At 48.3% G+C, this 22,149-nt stretch overlaps 1 protein-coding gene and 2 non-coding genes across 3 annotated transcripts in view; 2 read left to right on the top strand and 1 right to left on the bottom strand.

Moving 5' to 3' along the window:
* Hsepi (D-glucuronyl C5-epimerase) overlaps positions 1 to 21,569 on the bottom strand; it is a 79,218-nt gene extending 57,649 nt beyond the window's left edge. Inside the window, exon 1 of the mRNA XM_077677157.1 lies at positions 21,336 to 21,569. The gene's annotated coding sequence lies outside the window, so the exon portion shown is untranslated. The remainder of the gene's footprint in view (positions 1 to 21,335) is intronic.
* A 129-nt stretch (positions 21,570 to 21,698) lies between these two features.
* Positions 21,699 to 21,770, top strand: Trnae-uuc (transfer RNA glutamic acid (anticodon UUC)). The gene has a single exon. It is a non-coding gene; the product is annotated as a tRNA-Glu (tRNA).
* A 4-nt stretch (positions 21,771 to 21,774) lies between these two features.
* Positions 21,775 to 21,846, top strand: Trnaq-cug (transfer RNA glutamine (anticodon CUG)). The gene has a single exon. It is a non-coding gene; the product is annotated as a tRNA-Gln (tRNA).
* The last annotated feature ends 303 nt before the right edge of the window (positions 21,847 to 22,149 follow it).

Here is a 22,149-nt window from a genome sequence, read left to right as displayed (position 1 = left end):
ACGCGCATAAAACCTTTCCGAGCTTTTCAAACCATTTATATGTAAAATGTCTGCAAAATAAGAGCCTTTAATGAGTTTTTCCCACAATTTTACATTATTGTTCACTACCAGCTTGGTCTGTAGAATATGAGGCACAACAGTTCTGGCAGGCTTTCATAAAAAGAACACGCTTTATTTATTATTTTTTTAGCTATAAAACAACGTGTTTTATTTTATAATTACATAGACACATTATTCTTTGCGTTTTTGTGGCATTGTATGTTAATTTACAGCCACTAAAACGTTTCAATCCAAGTCAATGATGAAACTAAGGCGAGCGCAAGGTGTAATGGCGGGCCATGTCGACACCGACGGCCTTGATGTGAGCCGCATAGACGCTAGCGCCAGATTCCTCTCTAGTGTATATAGTAAAAAACTATATGACGAGAAGCTAGCCTTGCAACCGGAACAACGTCACATCTTGGAACGGAGGCGAAATAAACCCTCTTGAACACCACTCACAATTCCGCACCAGATGTGGGAACGATCCCCTGAAGTCCTCGTAGGTTGGCCTTCCCCACAACGCTCCAGAACAACCCATCCTTGCGACCAAGTGCCCATATTCGGCAAATGGCGAGCTTCAGCATTAGACTGCAGTAAAAAAAAAAAAAAAAATTAAAGCCGTTCCACTCAATGCGAAAGCTGTCGGAAGCAGTGATTCGTCATAATGGGCTGTATGCAATTAAAATTTACCACCTGATGCAATTGAAATTTACCGCCTTCGCAGTGCTCGCGCGCCCCCTGCCTGAAACTGCGCCAGTGGGAGTGCTGTTCTTTTTGTGCTTGCTTTTTCTCCCGCACGTGCCTGAGTTGCACTGCCACTTGTTTCGCTGACTATCGCAAAAACCAATCCAACAAGCGTTCCTAACTAAATGAACGCGGGCTCTGTCCGTTAATTACGTATAATTTGCCTCAAATGTACCTACAGTTTTCTTTGCGCAAGCGGTTCACGAGTTTCGAACGCTTAAGACTATATAAACCGCTTGGCTTTCGAAGCCTCCGGGTTACGCCGCGACGACACCCGCTACGACGGAACGCCGCGTGGCTGGCTGTATTTGGGTCCAGCGAGCGAGCTACGACATCGCGAGCCCCTGAAGTACTCTGCACTTAAAGCGCTAGACACATGTACGACGGGCGCACGCGATTCGCATGCGACTGATCGTTACGACTTATTGGTAGGATCCGCCAAAACCGGTCCTAACAATAAGTCGTAACGATCAGTTGCATGCGAATCGCGTGCGCCCGTCGTACATGTGTCTAGCGCTTAAAGGTTCAACCTGGCACCGGCAAAAATATAAATAAATAAATAAATAAATAAATAAATAAATAAATAAATAATAAAGCCGTTCCACTCAATGCGAAAGCTGTCGGAAGTGCAGAGCAGTGATTCGCCATAATGGGCTGCGGCGCCGTTATCACCCCACTGCTGCCACCCAATGCATTTTAAATTTCCCGCCTTCGCAGTGCTCGCGCGCCCCCTGCCTGAAACTGCGCCAGCGGGAGTTCTGCTCTTTTTGCGCTTGCTTTATTTTCGTATGCTAGAACTGTTTTGCGTCATTTCGAACGCGTAATCATTTTCTTGTGCGGAAGGAGCCTTTCTGTGGCATTTCGAATGCGCCATTTTTTTTCTTGCGCGGCTGGAGCCTTTCTGCGTCATTTTGAACACGCCATTTTTTTTTTATTTTTTTTTTTGCGCGGCTGGAGCCTTTCTGCGGCATTTCGAACGCGCAATTTTTTTTCTTGCGCGGCCGCTTTTTTCGCTTACTACCTTAAAGACCAACCCAACGAGCGTTCCTAACTAAATGAACGCGGGGGCTGCCGGTTATATACCCAAATTTTGCCTGAAATGTACCCGCAGTTTTCTTTGCGCTCTCAACAACGGGGAGATGTATTAAGCGCCAGCGGTTCACGAGGTTCAAACGGTTATGACTATTTAAACCGCGTGGTTTTTGAAGCCTCAGCGTGATTCCCTGACGGCGGAACGTGAGGCTGTACTTGGGTCCCTAATCTCGCTGCGCGGCCTGATTCCGGCAGTCGCATCGACCGTTAGCGAGCTACGACAAGGCGAGCCCATAAAGTTCTCTGCACTTTAAAAAAATCACTTTGATGTTTACTTTCGAAGGAGTTGGTGAACGTCTACATGCAAAACAAACATGCAAATGTCCGCTCCTCACAGGCGATATATCCCGCGGTACGCTACAGAAGTGGGGCCATAATGATCACGGCCCAGCGTCGTGGCGTACGTACGTGCGGACATGCTTTTCCTGGCGCCACCCAAGCATCCTATTGCTCACGCAAAAAAATTTAGCAATGGCTTAGCTCTGCTAAGCTAGGATATACGTAGCGTGAGCTAAGGTTCAGCTGGTTATTCTTAGCTTTCCTGGTTGTCTATGATTAGCTTGATTATCGTGCTTACTGCTGCTTCAATGACACACACACGCAGTATACGCATTATGTGACACGTGTATATTTATCAAGCGGCTCCGGCGCAGCGTCACCAATCACCCCAGAGCTAACTAAGTTGGTTCCACAAGCGCACGCCGGTGTTGCTGCGACGCACGAGCCATCGGTTCCACACCCGGCCACCCCTCGCACGATCATCAAGTGGACCGGGCCGCCACGTGCGGAACGGAAGTCGGCGAAGACGCTGAGCGCGTGGGGTGTGTGAGAGACGCCGGGCAGCGAGAAACGTTCTGTGCACCGTGTGACGTCACTGCTCCTCGTGCATGCGCAGCACGGCTCTCAAGGAGCCACGCGAAACTGCTCAACCTCGGCCAGTGTAACTCACACTACAAAAAATCAAACCGACAATAAGAAGCTCGGGGGAGCGTACAAAAAGTGCAGGCAGGCCAAAGATTCCAGAAAAGAACATTTTCGGGAATAGTCTCAGCAAACAGCGATATAGCGCCCTACTTCTGTAAGAATTGTCTATTATGCCTTGACCGTCCGACGGCTGCGGTCGCGTTCGGTCACGTTCCTGCGAAAGGAGCGAGTGGAGGGTGGGTCAACAGCTGTCTACCGGCATTCCGTTTCTTCTTCATGACCTCGCTAAACTGGTCAGCCGTCACGTTTCCTTGGCTCCATTTTTCTCCGTGTTTCACTGCAACAACTCGCGTGTCCGGCAGTGACGGACTGTCGTTTTCCCAAGTCTGCCCATCCTCCCGTAGCGTAGCTGCTGGCTGGTCAACCTACAGGTAATAAATAAGGCAGAGTGATTGTCCAATTTCTTTCGAGCAGTCGAGCGAACCACTGTGTAAGGTGCGTGTAGTTCCGTAATTAAGCCACGACCATGGCTCCTCATCGAAGCTACAGTGTTGGGCCTGCCTGGGCAAGCACTGACACCAGGAGGGTGCAGTGAGGCCCATAAAACCCCTGCGAATTTTGAAAAGTATCCCGAGAGGTGGACTTGGTAAAGAATTTAACCTTGTATACTATAGGTCATCAATGGATACCGTAAACATTTATTTCTAAGGCCAAAAGCTTAAATCTGTATGTTTGAAGCACGCTCGTTGTGAGGTGCAGGAAGTCGTGAGGTACAAAAAAAAAAAATTCCCGGACCATCTCCACTAACGTGAAACCTGGGGAGGGGCGAAGCATGCGGTGCATAAGTGTATTCTTGGCGCCTTGGCGTTTTTGCCAACGGAGATGAAACCGTTGGTGGTACAGGTATATAGCTTTGCTGTCTTTGAAGCACGAAGCTCTCTAGCGCGAGGCGTAAACGACTGTCCCGGTGTGTCTTGAGTACGCGCTACGTTCTAGTGCGAGGCATAAACGAGTATCCCGGTGTTTTGTACCTCGACTACATGAGACGATGCTTACGACGACGACAGGAGACGCCGATAGCCCCAGCCATTAAGGAGCTTCGTCCCTTAAATACTCCTGCTCGGGAGACCTGGGTTCAAATCCCGAACGAACTCAAATGTATTCTTATTTATTCATTTTCTCTTTACAAGGGCGGCCAATCGGTACCCCTCCTGTTGACGATGACGGCGATCCCTAATAAGTAAATAGAACAAGCGCTTGTAACGCAGACTCGGTCTAATCAGCCCTCCCTGCGATTCCGTACCGGAGTACAAAATGTTTGTTCCGTTCAACGGCACTACTTTTGCACTAATACTAATAATTGCACTAATAAAATGCCACACTCCCGGGCAGTTGTGCCATTCGGGGTAAATTCCGTTGATGCGATTTCCGTTTACCGAAATCGCACCGTGCTAGTTTAACTAAGTGCACGCACGGGTAGCGCCGTTTGCACGAGAGCGAACGAACTCGAGTAAGATGGGGCCCTCCTCAATCAAATACATTTTCCTCAAAGCAGGTCCACTCGCAGAAACTCGTTGTGCGTCTCTGCTTAATTAGAGGAAGACTCGATGCGATTGCGTGTTACGTAAGCCTTCATACCGTGCATGTTTCAGCGAAAAGGGGCGATTAAGCTGCACCCCACGTTATCAGCGTCAACACCGCGCGTACGGAGGACATGAAATGCCACAAGGACAGTGTCATCGTACCACCGCGTTAAAATTTGTCAGACTCGCACACAGGAACCCGGGCCATGGCAACGGCGCAGCGCGGCGTACTCGTAACAGGAAACTCGCTTCGTTAAAAGCGATATACTTCACTAAAAGCGGGTGATCCGATCTTCATTCAATGCACCGGGGACCGTACGACACTTCGAATAAAGCAATATTTCGAATAAAGCGATTTCGTTATTGAGGATTGAGCGTTATTGAGGGTTAGAAAATTCGGAAGCAAAGAATGGACTCGGGCAGGGCAGGAGCGGTTGGAGGCCAACGGGAGAGGCTTTCGTCCTGCAGTGGACTTAAACAGGATGATGATTATGATGATTATGATGTACAGTATATCATATAACCGGCACTGCTTATCAGCCAAAGCCCGTAATTGCCAGATACATTCCGCTGCGTTCTCCACCGATTCGCGCAATGGCTCGCATCCTCCATTCTTACCCGCGTTCTCGGCGGCTTTTGTTTTCTTTCCGCGCGTGACGTGATATGCGGAGGGAAATGCAAGCCGGCAGGAGGTCCCACGGTTTCGTTCGCACGCCTGCCTCCTGAGACAGGAGGAGCGCGAGACGAGTACCAGAAACTGTGCACCAACTGCATGGCGGCTTAAAAATATGGCCGCCACTCATCTTACAACGTATACAAACGCGCAGAGGTGCTTCATCATGCCTGCACAAGCTAAGAAAAAAAAAAAGGCGAGTTTTTTTAAAGACGATAGCCTTTTTTGGGCTACTTGAACGCGAAAATTTTGGCCTGTCATTGTCTGTCTGTCTCTGTCTGTCCGTCCGTCTGTGTCTGTCTGTCTGCCTGTGTCTGTCTGTCCGTGTCCGTCCGTCCGTCCGTCCGTCTGTCTGTCTGTCCGTCCGTCTGTCTGTGTCGGTCTGTCTGTGTCCGTCCGTCCATCCATCTGTCTGTCTGTCTGTCTGTCTGTCTGTCTGTCTGTCTGTCCCTCGATTCAGCCACCCGGACAAAGTGAAACTTATGTTGCAAAATAGGTTTATATACCCACAACCAAGTCCGGTGGCAATGTTCATACTTGCCAGCATCGTTGGGCCAGAACATAATATTACCAAGGAATTCATCGTACTAGCGAACACTAAGACAGGGACGCAGCTATTACGCTTATTTGGGGCAGGAAATCAATGCCTAAGTGATATTCGCACTATTTTCTTTGTTAAAAATACACGGATGATTGACTTAATGAAGAATGCGTCCAGAAAAATACAAAAGCGGTCGCCCGCGGTTTCCCTAGCGGCATTTAAAAAAAATCAAACGGCAACATTAACGAAAGGTTCCACTAGACAGTTTTCACGTTCCGCTTGGAACGCACGTGGAGTAAGTATAGGGTGCCTCGATTCATGCGCGTCTCCTCCGTACGGCAGCGCTGGCCTAGAGGCATACTGCGGGGAGCAGTGGAACGCGGTAAATTTGAATTGACTTGAGCAAACCGCTAGCGTGTTTATCTGGGAGGAAGGAGACGGGAGAGGAATAGCATGAGAGGTGAGCGGGAAAGAGAAAGGAGGCCTTTACTTAGCATGGGCGCCAGACGACTATCGTCTTTCGTCGACATTTACAACGAAGTGAGCACGGTTCTTTCGTGGCGTGCGGGACAAGAAACTCCCAACGCGGCTGGGGATGGGGAGGGCGCTTTTCACTCACAGAGCACAGTGTAGATGGCGCGGAGATATGGCGCTAATACCCAGCGTTCTCCGCACGCAGGTGACTGCCTCGCACTGGCGGGTGCGTCGGCGGGACGGCTTTGTCGTCTGCTTTAGCGACAGTTGTTTTGGGCCTGTTTTGGCGCTGCTTCGCGTCCATTTCGCACAGCTTAACTTTTTCGACAGCACCTGCTGGGTAACCCGCACCCGACGGAATTAAGTGGTCGTACGGCAAACATACATTAAGTATTGGTTTGCAGGGCGGGAAAACAAACTGTAGAGACCGCATAGAGGCATATTTGGCTGCAGAGAAACGGTACCTTTTGCGCACTGCTTGCCACGAATGGGACTCCGTTTTCTAAATTAGTGAATACCAATTCGGTTGTGTTTTAAGAGGTATTACAAAATGCGAGAGGAGCAACTGGATCTGATACATAGCGATTATAAAAGTTCCCTCAGCTTTCTCGCAATTCTCAAACTTACAAAACTAACTAGTTTAGTATAAATGGCAATCACTAAGCTCACACGCCGAATTGTCGCGCGCTTGTGTCGCGCGGTGGTGTGGCCCCGAGCTAGCACATCAGGATGGCTAGGTTCCGCTGTCTCACCTTTCGAAAGACGCTACTCTCCATTTTCTTTCCGCCGACGCACGGCCGGGCTACAGTGGCGGCGTCCGCCGCTCTAGCCCGGCCGTGCCCGACGCTGCTGCGTTGGGGACGCCGCCCTCGCGAATTCCAGGTAACGACTGGCAGAATCTCTGGTTTGTAGAGCCACGTGCGTGATCTCAAGTGACGTCGCATGGGCAATTGTTGTGGGTGTCGTTTAAAGCACTGCTTTCCAACCCCCTTCAAGGCGTGGATTGGAGCCATTTTTTTCTATTTCATCCCTCCATCGTGTTTTTGGCATTCCCCTTCTTCTAGACCCATCGGTTCGTCTCACTACATGGCCAGCCCAAGTCCAGTTCTTTTTTCTTTACTCGAACTATGACATCTACTCCAGTTTGTTCTCTGATCCGGGTCGCTCGTTTCCTGTCCCTGAGTGTTACTCCTACCATTCTTCTTTCCACGGCCCATTGAGCCGACCTAAGTTTGCTTTCTAGTTGTTCAGTAAGGCGCCAAGTTTCAGCTCCGTAAGTCATCACCGGCAGTATGCACTGGTTGTAGATTTTTATTTTGAGTGACAAGAGGCAGCTTACTTTTCATTATCTAGAAGTGTTTGACGAGTGCTCCCCAACCTATACCTATTGTGCCCCGGATTTCTTTCTCGTGGCTGTGCTTCGGGGAAAAAGCTGCGGCCTATGTTGAATGCATAGAAGGGGTTGTCTATACAATTCCACTTCGTTGCGAAAAAGTTTACGTTGGGAAGATCGGAAAATGTTTAAATGATAGGTTAAGGGAAAATGCAAACAAAGTTGACGCACTCGAAAGAAACGTAAGCGATGGGTTTATAGCCCAGCAGTGCTCCACGTGCGGATGTGCGCCTTTCTTCGACAAAACCGTTGTAAAAAAAATGTTCTGACCTTATCGCACGAGAGATCATAGAAGCTGAACTGATAACAGGTTGGGACTGGCATGTGTCAGCACACCATCTGTAGCTCTGTCAAAGAAGGAATTAAACTTTTGAAGCATGGGCTGCTGATAAACAATCAGTATAGTGTGGCTACTGCGCACATGTATGAGTGTGTGCTTCTTTCAATAAACTGTTGGTCCCAGCGCTCGTGTGTGTCTAGTTCCTCCCCATTCTGGACGTGTGCAAGCGGCGCTGTAGTCCCCTAATCCGCTGACGGGTCATGACACGACGAAGTCGCGAGGCGTGAACCTATAAACCATTTCATCCGTTAATCTTTAATACGATCAGATCACGTTCTGGGCTGTGTTGCGCATGCGCAGTTACATCTTCCTGTCGACTGCGCCAATTGTAGCGCCGCTAGCACAGCCCACTAATAAAATGGGAGCTCCCAGGACGAGGAAAATAAAAAGGTTTATACAGCTTCGCCGTAAAAGCAGGCTTATGATAGGCTCCTTTGGTAAAGCACTGCAACTTCACACCTCGAAGCAATACTTCCTAGACTTGGTAGTGGTGCTCGAAGCCGGCGTGTGAATTGCGTAGACTCTTGCCAACATTCCACAGCGCGTGTCGTGCACATAAGAAGCCCGTGGGAAGAATGCGTGCCTCGACTAAACAGGCTCTAACGAGGCAAGATTCCAACCGCCCTAACCTTCCCAACGACGCTGCCATGCGGGTCAGCGACCTCTGTCCGAGCTACTGAACGCAATCGCATGAAAGACGAGGTGAAAGAAAAAAAAAATGCATGATTGCATAGCGTCTTCAGCTGCCGAAGGTTTTCGTTCCCGGCTAAGAGCTTTGCGGACGGTCTGAAAAAGCGCAAAAACGATTGTCTGCAGTGGAACATCAGACTCCTTTTTCCTTCTCTCCCCACAGAGGCTCTATATTAGAGTTTTAGCAGAGCGTTACCGTGTTTACGTTACCGTTTACCGTGTTTGCGCGCGAGTCGACTGCGCGTTGCGGGAGAGTAACCATGAACGGTAACTTACCGGCACAGGGTTTACCGTTGCCAGCTAGCTTCCTGCAGACGAAGTGTACCGTCGAATATTAGGCAGTTTTAGCATATCGTTACCGCGTTTGCGTTACGGGTTACCGCGTTACCGGAAGCCGCTGACGACGTTGAAGCCTGTGCCGATAAGTTACCATTCGCGGTAACTCTCGCGCTGCGTATTCGACTCCCGCAAACACGGTAAACGGTAACGCAAACACAGTAGGCAGTAGGCAGTTTTAGCATATCGGTACCATGTTTGCGTTACCGTTTACCGTGTGAGTGCACAGCGCGAGAGTTGGCGCGAACGGTAACTTACCGGCACAGGCTTCACCGTCGCCAGCGGCTTCCGGTAACCCGATAAACGGTAACGTAAACACCGTAACGATATGCTAAAACTGCCTAGTTTAAGCATATCGTTACCGTGTTTGCGTTACCGTTTACCGTGTTACCGGAAGCCTGAGTTTCAGTTTACCGCTGAAAACGGTAGGGCACGTTTTAGCGCACCGTTTGCGGTTTGCGTATTCCGGCCGCCGAGGCGCAGGTAGCGACATCTGATGAATTAGTCTCAAAGTAAATCACTCATAATTTCTTGCTCATATCTATTTGCATTCATTTAAAGTAACTTGAATATTTCACTTTTGAGGTAAAGCATTCACACTAACTGTAGTTGTTTTGAGAATAGTGTAGCCATCACCTGTAGAGCTTTAAAAAGAAAACGAGTTGGTGGCGCCATCTACTGAGGAGAGTTAGAATCAAGGTGAAATAGAATTTGCCCCCGCGCTAATTATTTAGGCAGGAAATGAGTAAAATATTTCGTAGCAATTACTCAATAACTAACACTACCTTGCCTAGCACAAGTTTGGAGGCCTAAAAGCACTTTGCGAGCTCAGAAACCTATCTGAACTATTTGAGGCGGGCAAGGCTTAGAACCAGTAGGGACGGCCATTTTGCTCACCAATCTGAGAAAAATGGTCGATTGTCGCTTTCCTAAGCATTATTTAGCAAGAAACACGTAATAAACATCATCAAGTAATAGGCAGTTTTAGCATATCGTTACCGTGTTTCCGTTACCGTTTACCGTGTTACCGGAAGCGCTGGCGACGGTGAAGCCTGTGCCGGTAAGTTACCGTTCGCGGTAACTCTCGCGCTGCGAAGTCTACTCCCGCAAATACGGTAAACGGTAACGTAAACACGGTAACGATATGCTAAAACTGCCTAATATTACTTTATTCGGCCGTACCAAGCATAAAGCGCCGACCGCACTGCATTTACTGCAATCAATACTCGAAGGTAAACTTCGTCTGCTCAGGAAGCTCGCTGGCGACGGTAAAGCCTGTGCCGGTAAGTTACCGTTCACGGTAACTCTCGCGCATGCGCAGTCGACTCCCGCAAACCCGGTAAACGGTAACGCAAACGCGGTAACGATATGCTAAAACTCTCTATTAATGCTATGCTAAAACTCTCTATTGACTACAGCAAATGCAGCGCGCTCGGCGCTTTGTGCTTGGTACAGCCGATACAAGTAATCCTACTTGATGCTGTTTATTACGTGTTTTTTTTTTTGTTAAATAATGCTCAGGAAAGCGACAAACGTCCACTTTTCTCAGATGCTCGAGCAAAATGGCCGTCCCTACTCGTGCTAAGACTTGCCCACCTCAAACAGTTCCGATAAGTTTATTGAGTAATTATTACGACATAGTTTAATCATTTCTTGCCTACATATTTAGAGCGGGGGCAAATTATATTTTACCTTGATTCTAACTTTACTCAGTAGATGGCGCCACCAACATGTTTTCTTTTAAAACCTCTACAGGTGATGGCTACAGTATTCTAAAAATAACTAAAGTTAGTGTGAATGCTTCACCCGAAAAGTGAAATATTCAAGTTACTTTAAACGAATGCAAATGGATATGAGCAACAAAATTATGCATGATTTGCTTTGAGACTAACTCATCAGATGTCGCTACCTGCGCCACGGTGGCCGGAATACGCAAACCGCAAACGGAGCGCTAAAACGTGTTTTGCGGTTTTCAGCGGTAAACGGAAACTCCGGATTCCGGTAACACGGCGCAAACACGGTAACAAGAGTTTTAGCATAGCGTGCTCCGTCCGCTAACGCTACGGCGACGGGTAGCGGGGCGCGACTGGGGAGAGTAAATTCGTCACGGTGGGGTGGATTAGTTCCGCGCGGCCTGCCTTCGCCATGCCCGCTCTTTCCCTCCGCTGAGGGGCAACCTCCTTGCACTCCCCGCGCGCGCATGCGCAGTCCGGTCCCGCTACCCGCTAACCTTAGCGTAGGGTACGGGAGCCGCTATGCTAAAACTCTCTAATCTAAAACTGCCTATTAGGCAGTTTTAGCATATCGTTACCGTGTTTGTAGCGAGTTTTAGTATAGCGTTTTAGCTGTAGCGTTAAAGTTTTGCGGGCCGCAATCGCGAACGGATAGCGCCTCGTTATGCTACGGTTAGCGTGCCCGCTAACGCTATGGGCGCGCTAAAGTGGTGCTTTCCGCTCAGTTTTAGCATATCGTTACCGCGTTTACGTTACCGTTTACCGTGTTTGCGGGAGTCGACTGCGCAGCGCGAGAGTTACCGCGAACGGTAACTTACCGGCACAGGCTTCACCGTCGCCAGCGGCTTCCGGTAACACAGTAAACGGTAACGCAAACACGGTAACGATATGCTAAAACTGCCTATTAAAACTCTCTTGTGTTACCGTTTACCGTGTTACCGGAGGCCGCTAGCGATGGTGAAGCCTGTGCCGGGAAGTTACCGTTCGCGGTAACTCTTGCACTGCGCAGTTGACTCCCGCAAACACGGTAAAAGGTAACGTAAACACGGTAACAATATGCTAAAACTCTCTATTATCTATTTCCGAAGCAACACATATCTACGGCACTCCCGATAACCACGTCACTCGTTACAAGGAAGAAAAAGCCACCACTAAACTTTTGCACTACGAGAAGTCTGAGGACGACCGCACAGCGGTGGTTTGAAATTATTGCTTGCTTAATCAAACGTGTGGATTAATTTTGCCCGTACTGGTTGAAATTAATCTAATTAACAGTTTTATTAAGCCTTGGTCGATCCTCCTCGTCCCCTCAACTTACAGTTCTGACAGGGAACGGATTCTTAGCATGTTTCTTAAATCAAGAATTACAGGCGCACACCCGCGTTTTGCTGCATCGGCTGCGAAGCAACGCGAAATCGGAGACCCGCTGCATAATTAATCGTCTTTAGCCGATGACTCGCACTCATTATATACCTTCACTTCCCGGAGCATGCGTCCCGAAGGCGTACGTGTTTCTCAATCGCCGATCAATTTCTGGAATTATAAATATGCGCGGCGCGATGGTTAAAAACGAGGCAAATTTCGCAGCGCTCAATCGCCAGCCGTCTTGGATGTCCTGGCGCGTGGCAGAGGTCATCGCTCTTTCGTTCGAGGCGGTACTTAGTGCAACGTTTAGGTAGCGTCACCCACTTTACATTCGAGAGGCGCGGCGGAGAAGGTCATTCGAACAGGCTAGGAGCGTCGTCGCCGACGTGTCTGGACAAAGCAGCCTTGATGCCTGCCCCCATTCGATCAGGTGAACGTATACCACGGTCGCTCAAAACCACCCGCAAGTTCACATTATCCCGCCAGCTAGGATGCTGCCGAGAAATTTCCGCACTTTCGCACAACTGCTAAAGTCGCCCTGCGTTGTTCTCCATATACCGGCAGGTCGTCAAATGATGCAGCTGGATAACATACGAGTCCGCGGCCGTTAGGTGTCATCAAATTTAGTGTCATTGAAGGGTCGCTAAACAACCTTTTGAGTTAACTTAAAGATCACACGACTCGTAGCTCATTCAGCTTTTATTGGACGGCTAGCGATGCCGTGTTGGCAAGGAAAAGCTGGCTTTTCTCCCTTCCCGTGACGCTAAGAGCACTTCTCAAAGCGCCCGCAGCGAGCCGCCGTTTTCTTGAAAGCTTATTCTGATGGGCTCTCACTTGCCTCATGAAGGTTAAAAAAAGCCCATGAGAAAGGGTCGTTTCGACGCTATCTTGGCACTCACCACGGGCAACCAACCACCAAGCCCCGTTCAGCCATGCATTCCAGCTAGAGGTACCGCCGCAGGAGGCGTACAAAATACGGCCGGAGCTGATCGTCAATAAAATTGACGGCCGACCCGGCAGCGTTGCCGATTGCGCTAATAAATAATCTCTGACTTTTGATGAAGATAGCCTTCCCGGGCCGCGTAAACGCGACCCGCCTGGCCAAAGGTTAAAGGAACTTTTGAACGAGACGTCAGGCAAAACAATTCCAAACTGCTAAATTTGGTGGCACACTTCATACTTGCCATCACTGCTCAGCAAAAAGGAAATATAAGGCGTATTTGAGGCAAAACATAACTGGTACTAGCACTCTTGTTTTAACCAAAAATATACCTGTGCGTAGTGCTAGCGATACCAACCCCCCCCCCCCAAAAAAAAAAAAAAAAAACGCCAAAACAACACTTTAACGAAAAAATACAAAAAGGGCTCTCGTTCAATCCTGAAGCTCCTGGCTCGAGTGACAAGCGAAACAGTAACAAAAGGGCCCAACGGACATAAATACATAACTGGTACTAGCACTCTTGTTCTAATCAAAAATATACCTGGGCGTAGTGCTATCAATAGCAACCCCCCCCCCCACACACACACACAAAAAAAAAAAAAAACGCGCCAAAACAACACTTTAACCACGAAATACAAAAAGGGCTCTCGTTCAATCCTGAAGCTCCTGGCTCGAGTGCCAAGCCAAACAGTAACAAAAGGTCCCAACGGACATAAATACATAACTGGTGCTAGCACTCTTGTTTTAATCAAAAATATACCTGGGCGTAATATACATAGGCGTCAACTACGTGGGGGCAACGGGGCGCGAGCCCCCACCGAGCTTCCCCGGTGGGGGCGTCGCCCCCACCGGGGAAGTTCGTGTGGAAGTCTCTCCGTCCGGCCGGCCGGGGCCATTCTATTGATAGTTGGTGAAACCTGTAATGACCTCGCAGCTAGTGTAACTATACCGACCAGTACGCACCCGCTCTTTGCACTCTCTAAAGCGGCAACTACCCCTGACAACTGACATTTCGCCGGCGTTACAAGAGAAACATCGACGTCTCTCAGGCCCCTTCGACGCAGTCGCACAGGAAAACGCGTCTTTCAATACTCCCATACAAATTATCGGCCTTTCTGCTGGCAAGACCGCAAAGGTGCGGCTCTCCGCCCGTTGTGCGCTTAATTAAATTCGCGACATCTTGGTTTTCCCAGAAAAACAATGAAAGCGTGAACGTCTTCCACACAACCCTGGCTGGGTGCATAAGCGGTCCCAGAGACTGTTTTTTTTTTCTCTCTCTCTCTTTTTTTTTGGGGGGGGGGTGCGAATTTCGATACCGAAGAAACAGTAAACAAAGACAGTAAAGAAGAAATAAGAGGGCACTCGTCGTTATTATTCGATGCTCCGCAGCATGCAGGTGTAGCAGTCCTCTTTTCCGAAATCAGTTAGGGGCGAAGAGGCTTTATTGCACCTCTGAGGATCTTTGACTTGTTCCCAAGCCTGCGCTCCGCGCATAAACGTGACGTCAAAGGTCGCACCCCCACTACAAATGTGTCGATGGCCTAAAACCGTTCGTCGTGACGCACGCGGAACGTCCCGAAATGCCGCATGCAAACGAACACACACCCGTGATGCGTCGGAAGCTGCCGGTGCACTGTTCTCGGAATGCGTCCTGAGCCGTGCGCGCACGCACACACACGGTTCGTAGAAACGGTGAGGAAGCTGGAAAGGAGGCGGCCGGTGGGGAAGCGTGCGGCCTTCAATCCAGTGGGACACAGGGAAGCCGCAGTATCCCAACGCTCCAGCCTCCACGCAGTGTAGGCATCGGCAAAGGCGGAAAATGGGGCCGGCCGGCTGTTCTGCGGACGCCCCAGCCGTCGGCAACTAGTAAAGGAAGCGACTTCTTCGAAACAAGTGCACGTGGTTCGGCGGCCACGGCAGCAGCCGTGGCCGCTTCTGCGGAGGAGGCGATAACCATGCCGGCGTGTGCGCGTATGCGGTGTAACCTTACGCGAGGGCCGCTAACCTCGCAACTACGAGGTTAGCGGCCCTCGTCTTAGAACTAAATTCATTTGAATTCAACAATGAGTACTTTCGGCAAGTTAGTGGAACCGCCATTGGAACCAAGATGGCACCAAGCTACGCCAACCTGTTTATGGGGAAGTTAGAGGCCACATTCCTGTCTGAACCCACTTAAAACCCCTCCTGTACAAAAGGTACATTGACGATATCTTTTTTATTTGGACCTACAACGAGGATGAGCTCCTCCACTTAATCGACTCTTACAATTCTGCACACCTGAACATCAATTTTACTCACACCTACTCTCAAGAGAGCATAAACTTCCTGGATGTGACCGTGAAAATTGAAGACGGTGAACTCACGACAAAGCTGTATCGGAAGCCAACGGATCGCCAGCAATATCTGCATTACCAAAGCGACCACCCACGTCACTGTAAAAATAGCATTCCTTATAGCCAGGCCCACCGTTTAAAACGAATCTGCTCAAAATCGGAAGATTTCACTACCAACGCCAAAAATTTAAAAGCCATGCTGGAGGGGCAGGGGTACCCAGCGCGTGTAACTGATGACGCCATAAAAAAGGCCGAAGCACTCAACCGCGTGGACCTAATTGCGAACCGTCCCCCACAACGCGACTTACAACGAACAGACCTATGCTTAACGTACAGCACCAACTTCCCTAACGTAAAAAAACATCTTGAAGCGGCACTACAACATTCTCGAACAAAGTGAATGCCTCAAACGGGCGTTTCCGTCCGTTCCAGGCGTCGTCTACCGACGATCCCGGAACCTCAAAGACACACTCGTGAACGCAAGGACAAATTCATTGTCCGCGCATAATGAATGCCGGCCATGCCTGAAACCGCGGTGCCTTGTCTGCAAGACAATGCAACAGACAAGCACTGCTCAAAGCTCCAACTCAGAGTACTCTTTAAAAATTCGCGGGAACATGACGTGTGACACTTCCAATGTGATTTATTTGATTGAATGCAATGTGTGTCGAATGCAATATATAGAGCAAACAGGGACCTCTTTCAGGCTCCGGTTCAATAATCACAAAGCGCACGCCAAAACGCGCCCAACCCAGCCCCTCTCCAGACACCTCAGCCTTCCAGATCATTCTTTCGATAAACTAAGCGTCACGCTCTTAGAGACGGGGTTCAGGTCAAACCGGGAACGAAAACAACGTGAATCATACCTCATATACCGATTCAATACAATCAAAAAAGGTATAAATGAGGACCCAGGCACTCTTGCAGCGATTAAAATATTGTCATCTACCTAACCGTATCAGTGGCGCTGTGTATGTAGCCGGAACCGGATTCTCGAAATCACATGCACGTGAGCGTTTGTTCAGTGGATTTTTCCCACATTGCTGATGTCTTTCCGTTTTTGTTTTCATTTTTCTTCCTTCTCTCCTTTTCCGCTCTTCGTGTTCACTCCTATCCTTTTCTTGTTTTTTTTAATTCTCTCTTTTATAATATTGTGTTCTAACTTTGGAAACCTTTTCTAAATCTCCATCACAATCTTACAATTAAGTAATGTTGCTTAGTGCCGGTGCTGTTTCAGCAATAACTTCTGTTTACCTTCTCCCCAAAACACGTGTTCAAAAATTGGTTGGGAGATTTGAACGTTCACTTGGATATGGCGCATAACACGGAAAATAAGCAATACAATTCTCTCGAGCGCACATCTTTGCCGCTGTTATCACTATTCGCCCCCGCGGACTGGTTACATTTTTGACGGCTTGCAAATCTATTTTTCCCTCCCTTGCACCTACAGTCGTCTTCTAAGCCGGGCTACCGAACCACGGCCGCTGGATGAGTGCGCCTTTCATCCAGCGGCCGTGACCAAACCATCGGGGTTTATTTTCTCCGTTTTTTTCACCTCCATCCCGTTGAGCAGCTTGCGTTCTGGTTTGGCTGGTCCCCCCCCCCCGCATCCCCCACTCAGCGGAGGGGAGACACCGACGACGCACGGGTTGTCGCTGAGCTGCAAAGTGGCAAACTCGGCCTAGCGCCCCGTTCTCGGAAGGCGTCCGTCCGGCGAGGGAACGGTGGAATGGTGGCAGACCGTTTCCTTCTGCACGACCACAAAACGTCCTTTAATTGTCTCAGCTCCGGGAAAGGGCCTATAAACGGGCTGTAAAATGCCTTGTTCGCACTTTCCGAACATATGGCGGGACACTCGCTTTCAATCAACGGAAACGCGATCCCTCCGAGCGTCTGGGCGTTTGCATGGTGACGGCTAGCGCTGGAAGATATATTGCCTTCTCTCCTTTGTTCTACAACCCCACTTTCGGGCGCTGTTGATCTTTTCGCGTTTCCGCCACCACTCGAATTCCTGTTCAGTGTTCTTTCGCCTCCCTTCCTTCCTTTTTTTTTTCTTTGGCGTCTCTCTCCATTCTTCATTTTTTGTTAATTTTTTGTTCATTCTTCTAATAAGGAAGATTCCCGCTTCGTGTTTGTGTTATTCACGTATGTTTGGGTGTGGTATCGTTTTCCATTCGTAAACCCGCTTTCCACTCTCGACATATATGCTCTCTTCCGAAGCGACCGAAGCCATCATACCCGTAGAAGACTTGTCTCGAAGTCGAAACGTCGAAATAAACCCTCCGCTGTTGCTGTTACCGAGGTTTCTTACTTTGTGTTCACCACGCCTTCGGCCCCATCACCAGCATGCCAGTTATATATATATATATATATTTCGATTACATGTCGAATGCCTTACCAATTCCGAATTGGTAAGGCATTCGAAATGTAATCGAAAGGCGTGGGTTCGGTCCCCACTCTGGGCGTGTGTTTTTCTTTCTTTCTTTCTTCTGTATATTTAAAGAAAATGTTTACTTCATTAACCGTAGTGAAAAAGAAAAGAGCCTAACCACACCCCTATGCCTCCTTTGGCGTTGTAGACTGCTGACCTATCTTTCTGTATTTCCTCAACGAGCCCCTCATTTCCTTACTATATATATATATATATATATATATATATATATATATATATATATATATATATATATATACAAAGTAAGAAACCTCGGTAACAGCAACAGCGGAGGGTTTATTTCGACGTTTCGAAGACTTGTCTCGAAGTCGAAACGTCGAAATAAACCCTCCGCTGTTGCTGTTACCGAGGTTTCTTACTTTGTGTTCACCACGCCTTCGGCCCCATCGCCAGCATGCCAGATATATATATATATATATATATAATATATATATATACATGTGTATTTGCCCCCACCGGGAAATTGAAAACTCCACGCCTATGAGCGATAGCAACCCCCACCCCCCAATCCCACCCCACAAAAAAAAAAAAAAAACACGCCAAAACAACACTTTAAACACAATATACAAAAAGGGCTCCCGTTCAAGCCTGAAGCTCCTGGCTCGAGTGCCAAGTCAAACAGTAACAAAAGGTCCCAGCGGACATAAATACATCACTGGCACTATAATCCTTGTTTTAATCAAAAATATACCTGGGAGTAATATTAGCGATAGGCCCCCAAAGAAAGAAACGCGCCAAAACTTTAACCACAAAATACAAAAACGGCTCTCGTTCAAGCCTGAAGCTCCTGGCTCGAGCGCCAAGCCAAACAGTCACAAAAGGTACCAACGGATGGCGCGCCAGCAGTGCGAACGCGGGAAAAGACTGTTTCTGCCCCTTTCCCACTGCCTTTTGTTCTTACCACGCACCATCACCACCACTGAAAAGAATTCAGCAAACTTCTATTGTGCTATTAATCATAGGAGGACCGAGCCAGGAGGGCGGGAGACGGGAGAGGCACTTACGTGCATGGTTACGCGGCAGGGGCTGCAAAGAATACCGTGTGACGGCACTTGCAGCAAAGCGAGCAGATACGTGGCCATTTACGTTTTTAAGATTTTTATTCTGCTTTCATAAGCCACCGCTGCTATGTGTCTGCAATTACGGCGCTTTGTTATACCGATGAGCACCAACTTGTCCCATTTCAATGTCTTTTAAGTATATGAATGAAATGTACAAATAAAGAAATCCACCACATATGTATGCATATCTGTATTTACGGCGCTGTATTATACCGATATGCACCCACTTGTTTTTACACTTCAATGTCGTTTAAAGGGTAACGTAAATGAAATATAACCCCCACCCCCCTGTAATTTCAACGAATTTCTAAACAGAAGGAGCACCAGACTAAAGAGTACCTAGAGCATTAGGCCCCTACAACCTCAAAAACGCCCCCCCCCCCCCCCCCACCTCGCATTTTCCGGTGTATACTTAGCGGCTTTCTCCCGAAATAATCAGCTGTGCATCTTATTTGAGGAATCGTTAAATGTTTCGCAGTGAACGTCGCGATAGAGAGCAGGAAATGCGGCCATCTTTTCGCCTTATCTCTACATGCCACAAGGACGTGCGCTACCACACTCGTGGTGGGGAAAGCTGTGAAGCAGGAAGTCACGTGGAGCATTGTTCGCAGCCGGAATTCTGAAATAATAATAAAAAAGAATTTCCGCGCCGAATGTCTTTTTCAGGCTTTCAATTCACGTCTATGCTGCCGGTTCGAAACGTGTGACATCCGGAGGACGACTCTGATCAAGTCAAACCACGGCTGGTCAAGTCCTACAGATGCCAGAACATTTTTACGAACGCGTAAAAGCAATGATAATGATGTGCTCCGTAAATTTGGCAATCGACGGGATTTTTTTTTTTTTCAAGTCGTGACAAAGCTTCTGGCTCCGCTAAATAAGCTCAGATGCTGAACTTCAAAGAGAGCCTCGGACAACGCCTGTGCTGAAGGGCTACCGGCTGCCGTGGTATGGGGGGAGGCGTTTCTGAGATCTCCCACTCCCTGCCCTCCCTTTCCTAGTTTTGGACAAAATAAAGTTGTTCATCATCATCACCATCATCATGCGTCAAAGCTTTTCCACGCAAATCGGAACCACTTCAAAATAGTTTTCACTCGTCAATGTTTCGGAACCACAACACACGTATTCGGAAATACCTGCGGAGTTCTATCGTGTCCACCATAATGAATGAATGAATTTATTGTCAAGAAAAAGGAAAGGAAAGACCACCAGCAGGCGTAAATTGTCACACCTAGAGGTGGACACCGGAACGCCTCCACCATAATCAAATGCGGGATTTTCGACAAAATATTTCTAAAAAGGCCGGCTGATTTTTGCGCGAGTAGTCAAAACCACCAAACACGGCATAATTCGTTCTTGTACGAGTAAAATAACGCGAGCTAAAGTACAGTGCTAAAGCTCCCAGAATTCCACGTATCTGAAATGAAAAGTGCGTAACAACCTCAATAGTCGCCCTCCAAATTAATCATTAAAGAATATAAACTTGGCACTTTGAATCAAAACGTAGTATGTTTTGACCTTAGAAAATGGGTGCAATTATTCTACAGGAAACACATGTGACCCACCATCAACGCGAAAACAAACAAACAAAAAAAGCTGTGCGCCGCACAGATGGTACGCACTACAACGTGGACGCGTCTCAACAGTTCGTTGTGGCGGACTTCACAACGCCGTTCACTCGTTGCGTCAATGATCAGCGAGGTTTCACAACAGTCGTTCTACCAAATGATGGTGATTGCTTCCAACCGCGCCGGGTTTTTTTTTTTTTTTTTTTTGTTCCGTTGTCGCCCTTTTGTTATAGCGTCCAGGCGACAACACGTTGACAGCGCAGCACGGCCCATCTTTTCTACGCGCTCACGTACTTACGCACTCACCGATGGACCCATTACTCAACGAAGGCCTGCACGCAGCAGGTAGGTAAGTACACATTACAGCGACACGTTACGAGGCTAGAAAATTTCCCAGGCCCACGTGTAAACGACCCCGTACGTAACTTTGATAACGGAGACTGTTACTAAACGCATTTCCAGTTTTGCATGTTTGCGGGCAAAAGGAAACCACGCGCAATGCAAGTACAGGTAGAACAATGCATGCGTGATAAGAGCATGCTTTATGAAGAGTTTGTTCTCCGAAGCGTTTCTTTTTATACGCATAGCAACCATCCGTCAGCTGTTACAAATAAAGGCGCTAAGTTCGCGGATGCTCAAGGTAACTGAAATATCGGCTGCAACCAAGTGAAGTACGTTGAATAACAACGAAAAAGAGAGGAGAGTATTCAGGTATACACCGTGCTTCGTTTCGTTGCGTGCGTGTCTAAAAGCGGCTGTTACTTGATCTGTGTTGTCCGCACGGCGCGAATACAAAATTCGCGATCGCAGCCTAACCGGTACCGACTCCAAGCAGCTGTCGGCACCACTGCTGACAACAATCACGATTAAGGAAAGAGTCTACGTCTCAATGACACATGCGGAGTTCGCTATCCTTCGCGGCGGCTACCTGGAACAAAACACGAAGAGCGCAACTGCTGTCGTAGTAGTGATGCAGCGAGCCGCAGTCTGAGGCAGCTCGCCTGCCTGTGCCGACTCCTATTGGGTGCATTAATAAAGGCGGAGGACTTACACTTATGACATGTCGTCGTTCACATGTTCGGCGGCTATCAAGTCCACAGCAGCGCACACACCGCACAAAACAACGCGCACCTCCGCACAGCCATCACGGAACAAGGGCAGTGAAGTTTTGGAGTTTGGGGTTTTGCACGTCCTGCCATCTGCTCGCAAAAGCGCGCACTAGCCGGTCGCAGCGACTAAGCCTTTCTGCAGTTTCACGCATGGCGTTGTACGGTTTGTGCGCCAAACGAAGGAGTCACAAATCTTGGATAAGTGAAGTGCGAAGTTTCAACCATTTGCAGAAAACATGAAATCAAAACGATGCCAATGTGTATCGTACCTTTATTAACTGCAAAGTTCACCTACGAGAACGTCTTCCGATGTGGTCTAGTGGCTAGGATACCTGGCTTTCACCCAGGAGGCTCGGGTTCGATTCCCGGCATCGGAGAATTGGTCCCATGGTGTAATGGTTAGCACTCTGGACTCTGAATCCAGCGATCCGAGTTCAAATCTCGGTGGGACCTAGATTTTTTTTCCTGCTAAAAATGAAATTGATTTTTGGGCACGGGAACTTGCGTGGCATCGCGCTAACCAGTTTTTCTCTGCGGCAACAATTTTAATACGGTTATTCTCCCGCCCATACACATTTACGCATAAAGCATCTGAATAGCCTTGTTACAAATAATCAAGTTTGTACACTTTCCCTCTCTGCACTCACATTAGGCGTGGTTTACATTTTGCCAAATATCAAACACTATGATGAAGTAAACGTGAAGCATTGTTTTTTTTTTTTTGCTTTTAATTTCTGCAATCCTGTAGTGTTGATT

This window comes from Haemaphysalis longicornis, unplaced genomic scaffold (genome assembly GCF_048455015.1).
Source record: "Haemaphysalis longicornis isolate Haplotype H1 unplaced genomic scaffold, Haemaphysalis longicornis Haplotype H1 scaffold_7, whole genome shotgun sequence".
Taxonomy (NCBI): Eukaryota; Metazoa; Arthropoda; class Arachnida; order Ixodida; family Ixodidae; genus Haemaphysalis; species Haemaphysalis longicornis.
Note: the sequence above shows the minus strand (reverse complement) of the source record. Positions and strands in the feature narration are given on the sequence as shown.